Source organism: Papio anubis, chromosome 4 (assembly GCF_008728515.1).
Source record: "Papio anubis isolate 15944 chromosome 4, Panubis1.0, whole genome shotgun sequence".
NCBI lineage: Eukaryota > Metazoa > Chordata > Mammalia > Primates > Cercopithecidae > Papio > Papio anubis.
The window spans coordinates 40,188,323-40,209,251 of record NC_044979.1 but is presented as its reverse complement, the minus strand read 5'-3'; positions in this window follow the sequence as shown (position 1 = coordinate 40,209,251).

Below are 20,929 nucleotides of genomic sequence, written 5' to 3'. Positions count from 1 at the left end.
TGGGCATACAGATATCTCTGCAAGGTGCTGATTTCATTTCCCTGTGTATATACTCAAAATTGGGATTGCTGGAACATATAACAGTCTGATCTACTTTGATGACACACTATAAAATGAAATAATTTGCTGTAATCCCACCCCCATTCTATTTTAATTTTTTTGAGTAACCCCCCTGCTGTTTTCCATACTGACTGTACTAATTTACATTCCCACCAACAGCGGACAAGGGTTTCCTTTTCTCCACACCATCACCAACACTTGTTATTGCTTCTTTTCTTGATAACAGCCATTCTAACAAGTATAAGCCAAGATACGGAAAAAAAAACCAAAGTGTCAACAGGACAATGGTGAACACATCCATTGTGTGTGTGTTTGTGTATGTATACAACAGTAAATACACATATATATATGCACACATATATGCACACTGGAACATTATTCAATTTAAAGAAGTGATCCTGTCATTTGCATTAACATGAATGAGTTAGAAAAACATTATGCTAAATGAAATAAGCCAGACACAGAAAGAAAAATACTGCATGATCTCAGGTATAAGTGGAATTTTAAAAATTAACCAGTTGCATACATAAAAATAGAGAGTAGAATGGTGATTACTGGGGCAGGGTTTTGGGGAGTACATGAGGACATGTGGGTCAGAATGAATAAACTAGAGATCTAATATACACCATGAGGACTATAGTTAATAATTGTGCATTATATACGGAAAATGTATTAAGAGAGTAGACTTTAGGTGCTCTTACCACACTCACACATACATATATGCATACAAATCAAAGGTGTGAGATGAAAGATATGTTCATTTGTTTGATTGTAGTAATCATTTCACTATGCATATACATGTCAAAACACTATGTAGGGAACCTTATACGTATGCAATAAAGAAAAGGCAACAAACAAAGCTCCACAGATATTTATAGATACATTAGTTTAACAGTTTTTGCAGAACTTCTCAAATCTTCCCTAGGAGAAAGATTGACTTTGCTGTTGCCTTTTGTCACTTAAACATCAGTGACTAAGCAAAAGCCTTTCATTTTCTTGGTGTCAGTCCTAAAAATTCCCGGGGCTGTAAACGACCAATTAGTGCCAAAACTGTGAAGACACTTCAGTTATCTTGGTTTAGACTCTGAGCTGAGCTTTCATTTTTCTGTTAGAAGCCGGATAATTAGATTTCTTTCTGAATGTAAGCTAAATATTAAGAAGGATCCTGGAGTTTTACAAGCACATCATTCAGTGTAGTGTAGTCTAAATCCAACTTGACTATTTTCCCTTTACTCTCTTTTCCTTCATATATTATCTTTTGTAGTGTAAATTACTGCTGCAAAAAGCACATGTTAAAAATTACTGAAAGTATGCCTTTTCTTTAAAAATAGTCTGTGTATTTTATAAATTAATTCTAATTATATTGTTAATATACTTAAAGTAAAATTTGGATGTTTAGGTTATAATCTAATATAATTGTCATCTTTCTTATCTGAAACAGCATTTTATTTGAAATTCTGTAGGTGTCATCTTCACATTGCTTTTTTACTTTATATATTCAATAGTAGAATACCATAACAAAGTTGGCACTTAGCTGTGTCTTAAATATTGCAAACCATAAAAAACAGTGTTATATTAATTGATGAATTTGATAATTTGAAGTATTTAAAATAGAGAAGTATAACTAGCATTAAGATTTTGTATTATTCTTTAATCACTTCTATATGCCTGCGATTATCCTATTAACAGAGTTGTTCAGTCTCTGCACCTTATTCTAATATAATTGAGATTTTTTTGCTGTATTCTCATTTTTCATTATGAGGTGATAACCTAATTTACTCCACGTGTTCTTATGGCTCTTTCAAATATAAACTTTGCTGAACATAATGGACCACTTTATGACAAATTTAGAATATGACTATTTTATGTTTTTGAATATTTAATGTTATATTTAAACTTAGTTTATTTGAGGTTACAGAAAAAAAATAAAGTATTTTATACCTTTTATACTTAATGCTACTGTTTTGATTCAAACCGACTTTAAAAATAATTTAAATAAAATGACTTTTGATAATTTCAATGTATAGAATTAAATTTTTCAAGAGATTTTTGTGGAAGCCCTGATTAATCACTTTATTGCTCTTCAATTTCTCCTGTCTGTATTACCATTGGAGAATCATCCAACTAACTTGAAAGTTTATTCTCACCAGAATTCTAGGACCAATTTTGACCTCGGTCAAGAGTAAAGTGAACAGCAAATCCCTCACCTTGAGGTTTAGTATTTTTACCATTAGTGTTTCTCTGAATGTGATTTTGTGCGTCAGCTCTAGTAATCTCCCTTCTAGCTTGTTCTCAAACGTATTCCCAAAAAGACATTCAGCTTTGGTCACCGAGTCCTTGATTTTTTGTGTGTATCTCAGTTTTTGTCATTGAATTCCCTGTGTCCCAGTATCTACCTTATAAACTGCCTTATCCCCTGCACCATTGTCTAAGAACATGCGACTCTTCTTTTTCCAAATTCTAAAATCAAAAGCTGTCCTGGCTGTCCATATTGTCTCTAAATTACACATTGGGACCCTGCTGTAAATTGACAAACATCTTTCACATCACCTACTTGTCTGCTTAGATTTCATAATATGAAGAGTGCCATCAAATATAATCAAATCAATTCACTAAGATATGAAATGTCAAGACGCCTTGTTAATTGCGTTCCTTCTCCCCCAAAATAATAGTTTGCTTAAGATGCCTTTGTTGCTCTACTTTCAGAACAAGATGCACATGTCCAGCACTTGAGAGTCGTTCTGTGTCTTGGTTACTTTCCTGCACAGAAGACAGGTCTGGTTACAAGCCTGTTGCCCCCAATTTAGCCTAATTTCACGACAGTTAACCTCATCACATCCACCATTCTGACAGCAAGTTGATCTGCCTATAAGCTTGTGTGTCCGCTCTCCAAAATACAATTCATAAATTCAATTAGAAAAAAAACACCTCAGAGTAAACATATTTTAAAAATTCCACCTCACGGCTTCCCCTTAAAGGATTAGAGAACTGTTTTCTATTAGTGTTGAGTCAAAGAATGAACTGAGGATAAGGGAAAGGCAGAACTAAGGGTTGTAGAATTCAGATTGTAAAATGTTGAGTTTTTAAGTCATCAACCTGAGGAGTGCGCTGACCACAGCCTCTGATTATACCAGAGTATATTAATCCTTTATTGCTGATTAATTACCACAAACCTGAGTAAAGACCAACAGTGTTGATTCAGAGTGGAGATATGGTGCTTGTTTGTAGCCCTGTCAGAGAACTCCGCAGATGTTAGCATATGAAGTCTAACTCTTTAAGGTGATTTTATTTATTCTTATGTTGAGTCTTTCATAATACAAAAGTGTAAAAGCAGGGTGATCTCTTTATCGAAATTTAAGGAACATGAAAAACAATTTTAAAATACTCAATACTAAGACTCAAAAGTACAGGAGTCTGAAACTTTGTATGTGTCCATTAAACAATTTTTTTCTGTTTTAAAATGTATATTCACATCAATAAAAACAAGTAAGCACACATCCACGTACACATACACTTATATTTCCATTAAACAAGCATCACGTAAGAACAAAATATCATTAAGCAACTTTATTTTCTCTCCCAATCATGCTTTAAGGGTATTCCATAGGAGTTAGTCTTTCCCTTTACCAGGATCAAATTTTTGGTCAGAAATGTAAATTTCTCAATAGTAAATATATTTCTTTGGGAGGCCAAGGTGGGCAGATCACTTGAGATCAGGAGTTCAAGACCAGCCCTGGCCAACATGACGAAGCCCTGTCTCTACTAAAAAATACAAAAATTAGCCTGGTGTGGTGGTGTGCACCTGTAATTCCAGCTACTCTGGAGGCTGAGGCATGAGAATCGTTTGAACCAGGAGGTGGAGGTTGCAGTGACCTGAGATTACACCACTGCATTCCCGCCTGGATGACAGAATGAGACTCTGTCTCAAAAAAGAAAAAAAAAAAAAAAAAATGAAGGCAACTTGAAGTGACTAAGTGCAAAATTAGTAATTAGTAATTAAATTATCTAGTTCAGGACAGACTGAGGTGGGTGAAAGTTAACATTCCCGGAGGCATCAATTAGGTTATAGAGGACAAATTACTAAAACATGTAATTGAATGCATCAGAGAACGGTAGAAGCAATAAAGACAAGGTATTCAAAATTTTCACAAAAGACACCTTGCTGGAAAGACAAAACCAGCAGGAGAAGTGCTTTATGCTCACTGTCAGTATCCCCTTCAAAACAGGTGTCACAGTCTGAAGCCATGTGGTCAGGAGACTGGGCCTGGGCTGAGAAAATCCGAAGATCAAAACAGATCTCCTTCAGGTTTTAGGCTTAGTGTACAGGTAACTTCCAGGAGAGCAAGAGGGGAGTATTTTATTTTTCTATTACTAAGTAACAAATTACCACAAATTTAGCAGCTTAAAATATATACATCCATAATATTACAGTTTTGTAGGATGGAACATTTGGCAAGCTGGGAAATAAATTTTTGTTGTTTAAGCCAATAAACTGTTGCTGTTTCTTTTGTTGAAAGAAACAAAACAAAACAAAATAAAACCCTGCCAATTTAAAATTCTAAACCAGCAGAAGTATTTATTACCATTGAAGGCTTGCATTCAGGAAAACAAAAGTTTAGACCATTATTATTATTATTATTATTATTTTATCTTATATTTTTGCCAGTAGGTTTTACTGCAAGAAATACTTTATCTTCAGGATGAATGAAAATAATTCTAGATTAAAAAATGAAACTAAGGGAAGGAATAAAATACACTAGGGGGGTAAATAAGCACATAATAAACAATATTGGTTATAAAACATAATAATGTTTTGTGCAACTTAAAATATATGTAAAAATAAAATGCAAAGCAATTATGTATAAAATACATAGCAGGATAAGCAAAGTGTAAAGGCTCATGAATTCTAGCACTACCAGGGACATTTGTATTAGTCTATGACAAATCAAGGGCTACCACTAAATCACTGTAAGTAAATATATATGTAGAAAGCTAATTGAAGGGAAAACCCAATAATAAAAATATTGAATTAATGCAAAACATGTAAAGAAATGAATGAAAGGGGAACATAAGGCAGAAGTGCTAAGGAGGACATAATCATTATGACAGAAGACATAAATCACTGTCTCAGTAATGACATTATGCATGTGAAAGGAAAATAGATCCCAGTCCCCCAAATCACTAAGTCAAGGGAACAGTCAAGCTGAGAACTATGTCAGGCAAACCTGTCTCCCATTTTAGCTACAAAGGTAAGAAGTTACACACCTTCCTCACAATTTACCCAGAGGAAATTCTTTGTGGACAAAGGACAGACAGAACTCAAAATCATCATCTAAGGATGACCTGAGACAAATGCATATCTAATTGCTTCCTCTGCCCTATTGCTTAGGTAAAATGCAGATTATTCACTGAGCCAGACTAAATTGTATATTCAGTGGAAGGCTGATCAAGGACTCAAAAGAATGCAACCTTTTTTCTCTTATCTACTTCTAACCTGGAAGCCCCCACTTCAAGTTATCTTGCCTTACCAGACTGAACCAATGCAAATCCTCTGCATATTGATTGATGTATCATGTCTCCCTAAAATGTATAAAAGCAAACTATACCCCCGACCACCTTCAACACATGCTATCAAGACTTCCTGAAGCTATGTCACTGGCGGTGTCCTTAATCTTGGCAAAATAAACTTTCTAAAGTGACTGAGACTGTCTCAATTATTTTGGGTTAACATGTATAAGTGCTTTCAATGCTAATGTCATTGGACTCCAGTGAAGAAAACAAACCAAAATATAATTCTTGCTTGAAGCAAGCATGAATTATGAGAGAACAAATAGTTTTAAAGAAATGGAAGAAGGTATAGGATGTGAATATTAAGTAAAAGTAAGGTGAGGAAGCTGGATCAGTACAAGACAAAATAAGCATTCAAGTCAAGATGCACAGGTTGCAAAACCTGAATTCAGAGAAGGGAATGTCTGTGGCTGTCTCCCTCTCTTTCCTCTCTTATAGGTCTTTTTCTCAACTTCTTCCTCCCCTCCCTAACCACAGTTTTGGAGCCCCCACATTCTTCTGTGTTTAGAGTTGTGGAGAGGGAGGAGTGACAACTCTCCAGGAGAGTTCTCACTTGACTAGGACCATCACAATGATGTATCATTTATTACATTTTGTAGGTTTACTCTGTCAGCACCTTGATGGGTTATTAAGAAAGTTTCCCATATCTGCAAATGTCTATTAGTTCCCTTGGCAACAGCACATATTTCCTGTGCAATCAAGTGATTGCCTGTGATTTCTCCCACATTCCTAGGCAATCAGTATTCTACTATGAAAGTTCCCTAATTCTTTCAGGTGTCTATCACGTATAGGGTTTAAGAAAACCCTATGCAGACTTTCTTGAAAGTATGGCCTATATCAGGTACAAAAAAAAGTAAATCTTGTATTTTTCACTTCAACAAATAGAGTCCAAAATGTACCTTTATTTTACTATTTTAGACGACTTTAGCCTGGCTCTGCCAGCTGTCTATCATGAATTAGAAACCAGTTCACCGTGTACCCAAAGATTTCCGGAAGTTTCCTTAGAGCATCGTCTGATTTTAAATAAAGAATGGGCAGTTTTCATCCTTTGTTTAGAAGAAAAGCAGAATAGCTCACTCTGAAGAAATTCTTCTCATTCTTCTTATCCCCACCACTTGCCTTCTCAAGCCTTGAAAATGGTTGAGAGTTTTGGAAGTCATCTAATTGCTTCTTAGAACACTGAAAAGAATTGCACATTAATTTAGCATTTCACTTTGGAAGGAGCTTCAGATTAAACTCCCATTGTAATATATAATTCAACATTGATCAGTTTTACAAGAATTACTAAAAGTCGTTATATAATTTTTTTATTTTTTGTTTTTTAATCCTTTACGGTTGTGTTATGGATTCCCAAGATCACCTTCCGGCTTGATGATTCACTGGAAGGACTCACAAGACTCAGGAAAGCTGTCATACTCACGGTTATAGTTTATTACACTAAAATGAAACATTAAAATTGGTAAACAAAATGGGCAATGGGCAAATCCAGGAGAAGCCAGGCATAAGCTTCTAGCTGTCCTCTCTCAGTGAAGTTGCATGGAAGTGCTTAATTCTCCCAACAACAACATATGTGAAGCATTTCAACTAGGGAAACTCAGCTAGGCCTTGGTGTATGGGGTTTTTATTGGAAGTCAGTCACATAGGTATGCAGCCCCTTTCTGACTGACCTCAGCTAATAGAGTCCAACCATCAGAGCCACAGCAAACACAGGTATGCACCATAAATTATACTGTTACCACAAAGTATCTGCTCAGACTGTTACTGTGTGGTCCAAAGCTTCAAGGCATACAAACATACATTTAGGCAGAATATTACAAGGGCTCATAGCTCATCTTCCAGGAACCAGTGAAGGAGACAGGCTTTTTATTTTAAATTTATTTATTTTTTCTGGAATGGGCAGGGTTTAAGCAACCCAGAGTTGCTGATTTAGCTTCCTGCATAATAAACTTTTCTTATTCTTTTACTAATAATTTTTGAATGTATGTTACTGTAGGAAAATAAACTTCCCTGGATTTCTCCATGCTGCTGTAAAAAGCCCCTTCCTTCTAAGACAGAGAGATGTATAAAATATAAAAAAGAATGTTTGTTTTCACTTCTCTGGAAGCACTTTATTCTCCATGTGACTTGAGAATTCAATTTGTAGAAGTTCATTTGGTAAATTGCTCTGGTCCAAAAGGGCCAAATGATTACTGAACTGGGCCCCTAGGTGCCAGGAAGGCTATGAAGCTATTTATCCAGATATCTGTGTTTCAAAAGAGATGAAGCCCTAGAAATTGGAAACATCTCTAGATCATAAAAGCTAAGACACAAGACTATCTAGATCCTAGAAATCCTTTTTTCTACGTAGTAAAAGGATAAAGTAGGGAGGAGATTCCTTCAGGATGAGAGAGAGGCAGAAGTCTCCCATTTGTAAGCAGAGAAAAATAATGTTTCCTTGTCCCATGACCATGGCGGTCCCAGCCACTTGCACAGGAAAGATTCCCCTGACTCTCATCTGTCTCTTCGAAGGTAAGATCTGGGACAAGGTGGGAGAGGGAGTCAACATATTTATTATTTTCTGTAAAGTAATTAAGAAGTCTACTTCCTATGCAGAATACTTTATGTGTGGATCCAGGATAAAGTTAATAGTGATAAATACTAAAAAGTCAAAAATTAGGTGACATTTCCATGAATTCTGATATGTAAGTGGAAATAAACCACACACGGCCATGAAAGCCACATCTGTAACTATACAGGAAGGAGCTTATGAAAGGCAAAGGAAATTACTATGTCATTGAAAGCCAGAGAATACTAAAAATTGACAAGATAGTATTTCCTGGAAAATTCTGCAGACAAGTGTTGTAAAGTAGCTGAAACTTTGATGGGGGTACACCTCACAAGCTCTATTATTAACTGAAAGCAAGGGGTAAGTGGTTAGGTCAGAAGAAAGAATAAACACTGTGTATAATGCTACAAGAAAACTAGAAGATTGAAAATAGGTACATTTCCAAAATGAAATAATTAAGAAGATAAAGATTATCAAATATGATGTGACAGATCTCAAATAAAAAATAAAAAATCTAATATACATATCATGGGTAGGAAAAATGGAGTAGACAGGGGAAAAATAATATGAAAAGATTAAAATGATGCAAGGTCTTGAGTTTGTCTATGATGTTTTCTATGGGAAGATCAGGAGGACTGATGGAAAGAGCAAGCAAAAATGTGTCCTCTTACTCTAAGAAGAAAAAGAATCTTCTAAGGCTGGTTTCTCATGTCACAGTAGGGCCTGTGGACTTCTTATCTCAGAATCACCTTAAAAGCTTATTAAAAGTGCAGAATGACAGGTCCTGCCCAAGGCCTATTGATTTGGAAGATTTGGGATTGTGGCCTAAGAACCTGCATTTAACAACATTCTTTGGTGTTCTTTTTTTACAGACACTAAATTTACGAAGTAGCCCTTTAAGTGAAAAGTGTCAGAGGAACCATTTCACAAGGGAAGATTGTGTTGCCTTTCAAAAGATTATGTGGTAGGAATCCAGCTATTAATTCAATTGAGGATAACCCCAGGGACTTATCTGAAGTTATTTAAATCCTGCAAAGTAAGGAGTTTGATGTGAGCTGTGGATGAGCACATGGATTTAATTTATTTTGGACATTATCAGGAGAAAATGGAGTAGCACTAATGGGAAAACCTGTGGCATTTCCTTCAAACAAGCTGAAGTGACAGCTTGTTCTTTTTTAATAGGAATAAAATAATGGCTAAAAGAATTGTGATCTGCTTAAAAACCAATGGTAATAAACTGATAATATTCACAAAATAGTATATCACATGGGGTTTTGATTAATAAATACAAATGATGAGTTATATTGAGGCCGAAGGGAAGGAACACCAGGAGGGAAGCAGAAACATTCAATCAGTATCCCAGAGTCTATCAGTCTAGATTAGGCCTCTGCACATTTTCTTTCCTTGCACCAGCCCCAGGTAGTTGACTCCCTATCACTTTATTTCTGTTGCGTTTCCCTGCTACAATCTTAACTTCAGTCCCATAGCTTGCTGTGAAAAGATTCACCGGACTCTAACCACATCCTGCTCTGCTTAATCTCAACAAACTCAGAGTCTCTGAATTTTGAACACTAGTGACTATGCAGTGTCCTACCAAATTCCAACAAAAATGACAAATGACTGGAAACTTAGAAAATTGTGAAACTACAAAAACTACTGACAATTGTTCTCTTTAAATAAAATCAAAATAAAAATGGAATTAAGAGATAAGCCTTTATAAAAGATGTGATTTCTAAATAAAGAAAACTTACAATTCAACAACAAAACTACAAATAACCCAATTTAAAAATGTAGAAAGTATTTGAATAATCATTTATTCAAGGAATATACATGAGAGGCCAATAAGCCCAAAAAATGACGCGACACATACGTCATCAGTCATCAGGGACTGCAAATAAAAACCACAATGAGATAATGCTTCACACCCACTGGGATGGCTAGAATCAAAAATTCAGATAACAAAATAATGTTTGTGAAGATGTACAGAAACCAAATCTCTCATATCGTGACGATGAGAAAGTAAAATGGCACAGCTGTTTTGGAAAACTGGCATCAGCTGATTAAACATGGAGTTACCATATGACCCAACAATTCTACTCTTAGGTTTACACTCAAGGGAGACAAAAACATGTTCACATCAAAACATATATGCAAATGTTTATGGCAGCACTATTCAAAACAGTTAAAAAATGGAGAAAAACCTCAAATGCCCATAAAGCAATGAGTACATTTTTAAAAGTGATATGTCTATATAATAAAATATTATTCAATCTTAAGACGGAACAAAATACTAATACATGCCAAAACGTGGATGAACCTTGAAAACATTGAGCTAAATAAATAAAGGAGGCAAATCTGCAAAGATAAAACCTAGATTAATGTTTGCATAGGGATGGAGGCAGGAAATAGGGGGTGATAATTAAAGGATATGATGTTTCTTTTGGAAATGATGAAAATGTTCTAAAATTGACCATAGTGATGGTTGCATGTATCTACTGTTAAAATAAAACTTCAGACAAATTAAATTTAACTGAGTTTAATTGAGCAAGGAAAAAATTCACTAATTGGGAAGCCCCCAGAATCACAGCAGACTCAGAGACTCCAGGGATGCCTTGTAGTGAGAACAAATTTATAGACAAAAACGAAAAGTGATGTACAGAACTTGGAAGTGAGGTACGGAAACAGCTGGATTGGTTACAGCTCGGCATTTCCCTTATTTGAACACAGTTTGAATGCTCAGCAGTGTATGAGTGGTTGATGTATGGCTGCTGGAATTGGCCAAGACTCAGCGATTGTTACAGGTGCATACTCCTAAGTTAGGTTTTCAGTCTCGTCTATCTATTAAGTTAGGTTATGGTTTTTATACAAGGACTCAAATATAGAAGTATGGAGTCCTTCTCAGCCATATTTAGTTTGCTTTAACACTATGAATGTATTAAAAACCATTAAGTTGTACACTTTGAGTGAATTATATGGTATGTGAACTATATTTCAGATAAGGTATTAAAATGTAATTAGAATTTCTATCTATCTGTAGCCTAATTTATTTCTTAGTAATTCCACAAGCATTGATCCAGTACGTACAAATACATGCTGATAATTATTTATTTAGATGCTATCAGTTATTGATGTTTCCATATGTATTCCTCTTCCATACTTCCACTCCATTTTCAGAAAGTATCCAGACTTTGCCCCCTCTCATCTAAAGGGAATTTACTAGCCTGGCAGAAAGTATCTTGATAATATCCCTCCAAGTTCGTTATTCTTAATCCTGAGGTCCTGGAGTGGGTTATTAAGTAGAAGCAGAGAGGGGAAGAGGCAGCAAGATGGAAGAAAAAAATTGTATCTCCTCACTGTGGAGGAGAAAGCAGCCTATGGATCATGTAGGTATTGAGATCACATTGATCCTGTCTTGCAGAATCCTGAATAGGTGACTTGGCCAAGAGGATGAATGGATTTATGGTAATGCTAGGAAGGCTGTATTTTAAGAACCATATTTCTTGGTCTCATTCCCCAAGCATAGCTTGGAAGAATCAGCACTTCAAAGAATCATGTGTGTCAGAACCCCAGCACCTCAGTGGTAATCAATGTGGGCCAAAGTTAAATGCTTCCATTTTGGGTGGTGTTTTGTTTTGCAAATATTTAGTAAACATCTGCCACATTGGCAGTAGGTGAAGAGAGAATTCCAGCAAGATTTAAAGCACATTTCCTGAAAATCTAGCATGAGAGATCAGAATAAGGTTGGTTTGATATAAATAATATTTTATTGATTGACTGACTGAGGCAGAGTCTTACTCTGTTGCCCAGGCTGGAGTGCAGTGGCGTGATCTCAGCTTACTGCAAACTCTCCCTCCCAGGTTCTCCTGCCTCAGCTTCCCGAGCGTCTAGGATTACAGATGTGCACCACCACACCAGGCTGTTTTGTATTTTTAGTAGAGATATGTTTTACCATATTGGCCAGGCTGGTCTCAAACTCCTGACCTCAAGTGATCCGTCTGCCTCAGCATCCCAAAGTGCTGGGATTGCAAGCTTGAGTTACCATGCCTGGCTAAGAAAATTTTAAAATGTAACTTTTTTTTTAACCTGTCAACATCATACGTATTCTAAGAACTGCATTCCTGACATTAAATAATAATCAAAATAATAAAACATAGCTGTTTTTCCTCAAAAATTCACATTATATTCATGTAATAGACAGCAATATTTGTGATATAATATATGTTCTTTTTTTTTTTATATATATATGTTCTACATTGTATCACAGCATACTTTCAGGAACCTGCATTAACTGTAACAGTTAGCCACGGTTCCATTGCTAAAGGGGACTCACAGGAATCCAAAGCAATGCTGACAAATGGATGCCTCATTGAAGGAAAAAAGAAGAAAATATAGTGAAAGCATTAAAATAAGTGTATCTATCAGAGCTCTGGCTGCCTCTCAGAAGGGGTACTGTAAGGCCGGTGCCAACTCAGAATGTCCTCTCTACAGGGATATATTGGATGTATGTGCTCTCTCTCTTTCTCTTTCTCTCTCTCTCTCTCTCTCTGTGTGTGTGTGTGTGTGTGTGTGTGTGTGTGTGTGCATTTATCTATCTCTCTGTCTCATTCTTTCAAGGTACGTGGGGAACCCTGACACCAAGGAAACCAGATGAAATCTTGAGCAGGTTTTGCTGGTCATGTAAATATATTCTTGCGATCTCAGGATCTTCAGTGTAATGTCCTCCAGGGGTCTCACTGAGACCAAGAGCAAATCATCAGTCTCACTGTTACCAATAAGGAAGGTTGATGAACTGGGGCAAAATGACCTCAAACTGCTCAGATCCATGGTTACAAAGCAGCACTCTTAATGTGGTATTGTACATTTTATGTTTAACTAGGGCCAGTGCTCTGCAGCCACTTTAGAAAACCAATTTAGTCCAATTCTAAGCCTGCTGAATTAACACTCACAGCACAGAAATTTATTAAGAAAGTGTTTCCAAAGCCTTCTGGAGAGATGAAGTTCTTGAGATTTGTATGGTCTTTGCTTTAAGAAATTCTACAAACTCATCCAACTAAGCCCTAATAGGCATAGTGAGACTGGATTAGATATTAGACTTATATAATTCTGTCTATTAGCTCAAGGTCAATTTTAGTTGACTTCTTAGAGAGTCACGGTCCCAGTCTTACAGTCAAGTAAAATAATCAGCCCCTGTAGAATTTGTTTCTGAAACTATTTCTCAAATATGCTAAGATTTTACATTATCAAGCAACACCAACACTAGGAGTACCATCTGAACCAACCACATCCCTAGTGATGGAATATTCTGCACTTTCTCTCAGAAAATGTTCTATGTTTCCAAAGTCTAGAAAGTGCTTTGAAGTTTGGTCTGAAAAATTTCCTTTTTATTCTTTTCAGGTATTTTTCATGAACAGTCCTAAAAGTTTCTACATCTGCCCTTCTAAAAGACTATTTTCTCCCAAGGCAATAAAAGTTTCTTTTTACTCTTGAGTGCCTTATTGCAGCATATTTTCTAGTTGGTTTTATATCTGGTTATATATGTGGCAGATATGGTGGTTTTCATTTTAATAGTACATAAAATTCAGAAGTACAAAATTAATTTAAATCATACATCTCCAATTCCTATACTTAATGGGAAACTTAATGTCTTGAATTTCTGATACACTTTATATAATCGAGTAATTTTAGAATTACTTCTAGATTTTGATTAAGTGACTTCAATGTCTTTAGAATGAAAAGAGATACATAGAAATAGGTGTATTGCTTCTTAATACCCTCCAATCAGTGAGGCGTATTTACATTTCAGAGCAAGAGGTAAAGGTAGGTGAGTCACATTGTTAAACTTATTGGAATCTTTATGGTCTCAGATAGGAAGCTGTTATTCTAAATTTACTAATATATGTCTGGGTCTTTGCCTTCAGCGATAGGTATAAAGTCATTAATGGATTATTTTCTATTTAACTGCCACATTAGGTGAAGCAAAAATGATCTGGGGCAATATGTGGGGGAGTTATAGTCCACTATTTTTTACATTTTATCTTCAACATGTATCATGAAGATAATAACCACAATAAGCATACCATTTATTAAGCACATATTAAGTGTCAGGTTGTGTGACATCTTTCTACTGATTCTATCTAATCCTCATAACAGTGATGTAAGTATCATTATGTCTATTTTATAACAGAGGAAAAAAAAATAAGAAGATGGCTTAAGGGCCATGTAAAGATAATATCTAAATTGAAATTTTAATCCACATCTCAGGGATTTAAGAGGTAATATTTACTTATTATTAGATACTGTTTGTCTTCATCTCTTCTTCAAAGTAGTTTCCACAGCTAGAATTTTGCTTTTATTTGTACAATGTTTTGATTAATGTAAACGATGTAGTTTGTTGGATGTGTCTCCTCATTTCTGTCTTCCACACATCCCCCATTCCAGAAACATAAGACAAAGTTATATATGGCACGATAATTGCTGGAAATTTATGATTTATTCCTTTCCCTCTATGTGTCTGCAAGAAACAGGTATTCTTCAATCTCATTTTAAAGAGGTAATTAAGCCTTTGCGTTTCCTCTGGGCTTTGCTAAAGCACAGTAGTGTCCAGGACCTCTGAAAAGAAAATTCTTAGTCCAATCTTATATGCTTTAATTGAAACAACAAAACAAAACCAAACACCTAGGCTGGAGGTGTGAATGTAGGAATAGAAGTATTTTGAGTGCTCCCACAGTGACTGAGAAGGGATTGAGATTTTGAAGGCCTTTCATCCTATTGGGAGATCTTGCTCCCCAGTAACTCTTGTCAGGTACAGGACAGACCCTTGGAAGCGGGTGACTATGAGGTGCTGCCCCCCTTGGTAGCTGTACTTGGGTGTTTCAGTCCTAATTCCTAAGCAAACAATTGAATCTAAGCCAGGCACAAAGGCGGCAGAGTTGCCATCTTCAAGGGCCGCTCGGTCAGTCAGCATACCACCAGGAAGCTGTGTAAGAGAGAAATAAGTCTTCATACTGCAGTATTAAATGGATTTTAGAGAGCAAGTAATTTCTCTTACCTTATCCCAAAGTACATAACTGAAAAAAATTACCTCATCTCTTTACCCAGAAAGTGGATACATGGAGCAGGGTTAGCATGGGTCAGAAAATAAAAAAGAATATGGTATTTACTATGTTGTACCCTGGTATATTTATTGCACAAGATCCTTTCTAACTCATACACACAACATTCTAAGGTAATGTTGCAGAAATAAAGCGAGGTAAGAGGACAGTAAAGTGGGGCTTTTGCATAGTAAGCTTCCCTTTGGCCTCTATGGAAAGGGAAATGCTCATGTCCAGATGTTAACCAGCAGTCAGTAGGCCATGGGTGCCTGCAGAGCACAATCAAGAAGAGAGGAGCACAGACGAGGTGCACCTCTGAGCGGATCCTCCAGGGATGGTTGAAAATAGACCTAATTTCACATTTATTCTGGAAGACAGAATATTCACTTATCAAATTGTGTGTGGATTGGAGAGGCTGGTGGATGGGATAGGGATTTACTTAGCAGATACATCTTAGCCTCTGTTACTTTGAATATTTGATTAACCAGATCTTTTTTCTTTTTGACATTTCTGCGTAACTGTTTATATAGTCATGGCCAGGCTGTCTTTATAACACAGAATCTCAGCTGGGCACGGTGGCCCAAGCCTGTAATCCCAGTACTTTGGAAGGCAGAGGCAGGCAGATCACAAGGTCAGGAGATCGAGACCACCCTGGATAACATGGTGAAATCTCATCTCTACTAAAAATACAAAAAATTAGCCAGGCGTGGTGGTGGGTGCCTGTAGTCCCAGCTACTCGGGAGGCTGAGGCAGGAGAATGGCATGAACCAGGGAGGCGGAGCTTACAGTGAGCTGAGATCACGCAGCTGCATTCCAGCGTGGACGACAGAGCAAGACTCAATCTCAAAAAAAAAATAATAATAATAATAATAATACAGAATCTCTCTGGCTTCCACTGTACAGCTGAAACTGGCATAAGCCTAGGTGCCAGAGGTGGTTATGTAGATGCATGGAAACAAAAGTATTCCATAATTTTTCTGTATTTTTTGACTCTAGAAAGTGTATGTGTGAATACTAAAGAATTAATGATAGATATCTGAATATATTGTGTAGCTCATTTTGTTGTTCCATTACCCCACCACTTAATGCATTAAAATCATGTGATATTTAGTTCATTTAATAATAAAAAAGGACCAGATTAACATCTTTGAAATGAATATGTGCAATTTAATTTTGGCATTCAGAAATCACTTTGATATTTTTAAAGCTCTGCCAGCTTTTTAATTTTCTATTTCCAAATCCATATATTAAAATAATTTTAAAGCTGGGAAGAAATATATACATCATTTTGTCCATTCTATCCATTTTATATATGGGGAAATAGAAATATAAGATAACAAATAGTGATAACATCTTCAGCCAAATTTTAAACTATTTTCATTGTGATCTATTCTCTTTTTTTCATCTCTTTTAATTAAAAGCATATGAAACATTGTTGTAAAGAATTTGGAATGCTATAGTCAGAAGTGTATTAAATCATGTAAGTGTTAATTAGAACTAGAAGGAGGACGATAGCTCAACATCTAATTTTTTGTTCGATCAGTAATTTTCTTGCTGAACTCAACAGAGTTGCCTCCTGTGATGGAAAGGGAGTGGAAGAACAGAATGGGCCTGCACAGATAGCTTCTGGCCTCCACATCCACCCTGTAAAAATAAACATGGGAAGCTGTGTTTTCACATTCTTTGTATGTAGGTTTCCATTGACCATTTGGGTTCAAGATACAGTGCCAGTGTGCAAACCAATTTACAGAATTCTTATGAGTGGTCATTTATATGCACTGCCAACACTGAAATAAACTTTAATATTGCCTGTCACTTACTTATAAGCTTATTCACCTTAGATTTGTAGTCCTCGACATTCTTACTTCATTCTACATTTCATAATATATTATCTGTCTTAGTCTTCTTGTGATCTTTACATTTAGAAAGAGTTCACATTTTTTAATACATGAAAATGGCTTCATATGTAGGCCTAAAATCCCTTGATCTTCTTTCATAATTTTCCTTTTCATACAGTCCTGAGAACTAATTTGTAATGTATTTTTATACCTTTGCTTTGTTTGACATAGTCAAGATGATCTGATACATCTAGGATAAACTGTTTGCCATTTCCCAGGCAAGCCATTCATTTCTCTGCCTCTTTGCTTTGTTGCACTCTTTTTTTACCCCATAGTTATTTTCCACTTGTCTAGTTAATATACTCAAGGAGTCACCTCTTGTACCATGATTTTCAGTACTATCAGCAAAGACATTTCTTTCCTATGCACTCACAGACATTGTACTCAACCTCACTATTGTGAGGGATAATTGTCCCATAGCACAAGGTCTTGTCCAAAGGCACTTACGAGACCTCTTCAACTGTAAATCTTTCAATATTTTGTTACTATGGCAAACTCAAAGATTAAATATAGCTCTGTTTCTTCTACCCCATAATTCCTTATTTTTATTTCTCTTAATTTTCTGTGTTGATAATTTTGAACTTATTTGAAATTTAAGTTAAACACATGAAGTGCTAACTTTGTCATACCCCTGGTGGTAATGTTCTGCATGTTGTCATAGACATGTGTTAATGTCCTCATCCCCATGTTCTGTGTGTCCTATTTTTATCATTTTAGACATTTCATATTTCTCTTTTTTTAATTTTTACTATTAAATCTGGGGTTTAATCATTACTACTGTTATGTTCTCTATATTGTCCATATCTAAAAGTTATTTCTCCTTAGAATAATAATATTATTACTCTTTCAACTCTGAGCATTTGCCTTCTAAATGTAGAAGGCAAAAATTTGAAATGTTAACTTTCAAATTTAAAACAATTTCACTTACATTAGCATGGCTCAAGTTTTTCATGGTGAGTATGTATATTTCGTTCTGACTAAATACATCCTATAATTTTCTAGGGTTACCGACAAGAGCTGCAAAAATAGGACTGTACATGTTGTTGTTGGAAAATATTCATAACTATTATTTACTAAATTTAGCCTCTTCACAAGCTTTATGTATTTTTCTGTTCACATAATTTATATAAATTAATGATGAATTTATATGATCCTCAATATTTTATAATAAAATTTCAAAAGCTTTATCTTACTGAAAATATACAATATCTTTTTCAAGTAAGTAGGATGAATCATATCATCTCCATTTTCAAGTTGATAAAATAAAATTCATAGAAGTCAAATAATCTCAATTACTATTATTATTGTTTTACTCTGAAAAATTTCCTTGGATTTCCTTACCTCTTTGCATGTGTTTGTCTCGTAAAATGAATGTCTCATATTTAATCACCAATAATTTATTTGATTTGCTGTTCAGTGTTAATAACAAAATGTATTTTGTTGAAATTTTCCCCCAAATTAATTATATGTTATTAGTACATTTAAAATGCCTATCCCTGTAATCCTTTTGCCATTTCCACTGCGGTGCTTATTATGTGCCTATGTTAGCATGATCCTAGTCAGTACAGCATCTGTGCCATGCTCTTTCACCATTTTGGGCTTCCTTAATCCTGTGAGGGAGAATTAATCACTACATTCTGTATTGGTTTCCTCAGACTGCCATAACAAAATACCATACACTGGGTGGCTTAAACAATATAAATTTAGTTTTTCATAGTTCCAGAGGCCGGGAAGACCAAGATCAGGGTGTTTCATTCTGAGGCTTCTTTTCTTGGTTTAGAGTCAGCTGCCAGTTTGTTGTGTGCTCACATGACCTCTTCTTTGTGTGTGTGTGTGGAGAGAGAGAGAGAGAGAGAGAGAGAGAGAGAGACTATCTTCCTCTTATTATAAGCCTCCAATTCTGCCAGATTAAGGCCTTAACTTTATGACCTCGTTTAACCCTAATTAATTCCTCATAGGCCCTGTCTCCAATTACAGACATGTTGGGTTGCTGCTTCTACACAGGAATTTTTTGGGGGGACACAAACATTCAGTCCATAACATATCTCCATACGAATTCTTCACACCTCATACCTGGCACAGCCTATCTCTAACATCTAATTGTACCTAATAGCTTTGATCAAATTATATCAAATATCTTTCTCTTTTCCCTACTATGGAAGAATAGAATTTCTTTCTATTTACCTTTTTGTTCTCTCTTGGCACACAGATATACCTTCACAAAATGATGTTTGCTATTCTTTCCCATTTTTATAGCCAGATCTGCATAATTCTCCTTTATTTGGTGTTTTATGCTGTTAGTGTCCTCAAGCACCCAATGCACTCCTTCAAAATGTTAGGAATTATTCATTATGAAGAGCGCATCAGCAGGCCAACAGATGAAGGGACCTTTTCTTTAGTAGCTCCAGAATGCTGTAATATTTACTCTAAGATCGCTAATTCTTATTTTGTTTATCCCCCCACCACTCCCAACCCCCCACTCCCCCACCACAAACACACAGACCAACCCTTATTCTTTTTCCTTTCCTTATATGCCTTTTTTGTTTTCTGGCAGATATTGGTTTTAAATTATTTAATTGTACTTAATATATTTTGATGCCATTTTAATGGAGATGTTTACCTTTTAGTACTACTGGTCACAGATGTAATTTTGGATGATATTTTTATTTGTTTAACTTTTATTTGACTTTCTAACCAGATTATTTATATAAACAACTCTCATTTGAAATATCATCTCTCTTATATCGTATTTGCTTCTTCAGTCTATAGTCTGTTTTCTTAATCTGAGGTTGACACCAAACATAAATAGCCTTCAGATATCTTGCCATCTTCATGATTCTGAAATAGGTTTATCATTATAATCATCATTTTAAGATGCAGAAACTTCATGAGAAATTATGTAAAATATTTAGATTTACATAGTTATTAAATGGCAGAGCCATAAATGCAGCTCACTACTCTCTACAGATGAAGAAAATAAAGGATGGAAAACAGAAATATCTTATTTAACAGACTAATACTTTTTCGAAACTATATACCAGAATAGATATATTCCAGATACCATATTCTGGGCCATATAGCAATTCTAAAAACATGAACAACTCATAGGACACTAATTGTGCTCTTTAATCGCAGTGAAATTAAGTTGGAAGTATACAACAAAAGAGAAAAATAGCTATTAGATAACTATAGAAATAACAATTTTTGTGTATATGGATGTATTTGAGAATACATAGATGTATTTCTTAGCTCTCTCCAAGGGTCCTAGAAGCAAAGACAATCCAGTATAATGAACACACCTACTGCTCAGATCTTAGCATTTAAATGTCATTCTCTGATTAAAAGAATCATGGCTTTTTGGAGAAATGCTTTATTCGGGTCTGACATAATGAAAACATAAGAATCTTATCTAGAAAGTGATGAAGTAGTAAAAAAAAAAAATTATGTGAACATGTCAAAAGGACACAGGATTTAATTATAAAGGAGTTATGAGTGGCCAACCTTTCAAAATTTGAGCAACAAATTGAGTAATGATAGAAAGGGCATGTATCCCTTAGAATAAAATAAGTATTTATGAATATATTTATGCAGATCGACAGATGTAAAATGGGGAGAAGAAACATCTCTTAGATAGAATTTCAATTTTAAAATGCAGAATAAATAATGGAAATAGAAAACATAATGGTAACAACTATCGTGGATGCTAATCAGTGATGGAAGCTAAAATCGGTGGATGAAAATATAATGAGAAATAAGATATTTACCTA